Raw genomic sequence first — 2,156 nt, 5'->3', positions numbered from 1 at the left:
ACAACTCCTAATCTAGATTTTTACACTGGCTGGATCCTCTGTCAGGTGTATACTTCTGCCAGATATATGCATAACTCACTTCCTTGCCTCCGTCTTTATTCAAAGGTCACCTTTTCAGTGAGTCAGGTTTACTCTGAACAACCTGTTTAAGATTCCTTCTACAGATGGGCTTTGGGCCTCTACTTAAATCTTACCTCACTTAGTACAAGAATGGTTTGTTCTAATAAGGTGGCATTATATGATACTTACTTTCCTGACACATTGCTGAAGACAAAATGGGTGCATAAGCAAATGTGGTGCTTGGCTATTAAAAGATATAGTATCTGTGATCTTAAAGGCGTGTTGTCAAACAAGTGGCTATCTAGCAGGGAAGCAGCAAATTCCACATGGAAAAAGCACACCAGCCTGTGTGATCATGAGGTGTTGATGAGAATAGGTATCAGAAGTTCAAATCCAAGCAATCAAACCGATGTAAAGAGGTAGGGATGTAGTGGAGACCTCAAATCCACATGCAAGTTAATTGGATAGTCCTTCTCAGAAGGGCCACATGGAAGGGATGATAAATCAAGGGTGTGGTATAGCACTCATGAAGCATTTAACTATCCTCTAGTTCTTTAATAGTTCCTCCCCATACTATGATGTTTTTAATTTGTTTTACCTCATTAATCATTTTAGACTTGTGTATGTTCATTTGTATAATTAAGATTGTTCGATAAATGAAAGCTAAGATAGATAACCCTTCAGAAACAGTAACAGGAATAATAGTTCCCTGAGGGAATGGGAAGTGAGGGGGGATGGAAAGGGGGAACATCTGATAGCACTGTATAACCCTACTAGAGGAAAGTGAACAACAGAATTGTACCTAAATGGATATATTGGATGGTGCAATATGTGGGGGGGGGACTAATAAGGGTTCCTGGGGGAGGGAGATGGTGCTAGAGGAAGGAGATAAAGAGGAGCTGATATTAAGGAGTTAAAGAAGAAAAAAATGTCTTGAAACTGACTGTAGTAATAATTATACAATACTGCTTGATGTACTGATTAAACTATGGAATGTTAAGAGCTGTAAGAGCTCCAAATAAAATGCTAAAATAAAGAAGATTGCTTTTATTCCAATTTCCAGTTCATAGTGAACAGTTTATAGATGAACAAGAAAAAATGAGGAGAAAGCATAACTAGACAAATCCAGAATATGGGATAGCATATAAAACAACTGATCTGGACTCTTCAAAAAGTCCATGCCCTTGGCCCTACTTGCTATTTACCCTCATGGAAAAATCACTGAAGATGTGAGTGCTGTAGCAAAGTATGGTGAAGAAAGCAGATGGTAACTGGCTATCAAAAAGAATAGTGCCTGGTGTCTTAAACGCTTGTTTTAAAATAAGCAGCCATCTAAGGGAAGCATCAACTAAGTTCAGAAGGAAGAAGCCTATCAAGCTGCGTGATCCAAGGATTTTAAATAATAAAATCCAAATACAGAGGAGAGAATAATATCTGAATTTAAATTGTGAGCACCCAGATTGCAGAGGGTATGGATGATGGTGGAAGCCTAAAATCCATTTTCAGGGACTCCACATAGATTAAGCCTCCAGTGAATTCCCTCTGACCATAGTCCAGAAATGTGAATAGCTTTGCTATCAGACAAAGAGCATTGTAAAGTCTATTATGGTAGTAGCTGTTGTTATATGCCATCATCTCAGCCCTGACCCATGCCACCCTATGCACAACAACAGAATGAAGCATTGCATAGTCCTATGCCATCCTCACAGTTGTTCCTATTCCTGAGCCCATTGATGCAGCCATTGTGTTAATCCATCTTGTTGAGTGCCTCTCTCTCTCTTTAAAGTAGCAGGTAAGTTAAAAAGTGGCATTTTAAGGAAACACATCAGGGACAGATAATTGGCGGAAAACACTGATGCTTCAGTGTTGACACATTTTTATAGAACATTTCTACCAGGGAGTACTGACTTAATTTCTCCTATAAGGACCACACTGCCTTTGTGTTTAATGTAATGAATGCAATTTGTGTACCTTCTAGTCATGTATCTGCAGAAGTTTCTCATTTTTATAAAATTTTGAAATCATGCCAGTATGCTAGATGTTGAATGTAATATAAGTAGCATTTGGTAACTGTGCTAAGAGGCTATAAAAATTCA

This window comes from Echinops telfairi, unplaced genomic scaffold (assembly GCF_000313985.2).
Source record: "Echinops telfairi isolate 266 unplaced genomic scaffold, ASM31398v2 ScPeMD7_7415;HRSCAF=8453, whole genome shotgun sequence".
In the NCBI taxonomy this organism is placed as follows: domain Eukaryota; kingdom Metazoa; phylum Chordata; class Mammalia; order Afrosoricida; family Tenrecidae; genus Echinops; species Echinops telfairi.
The sequence above is the reverse complement of the archived record's forward strand: the minus strand, read 5'-3'. Positions refer to the sequence as shown.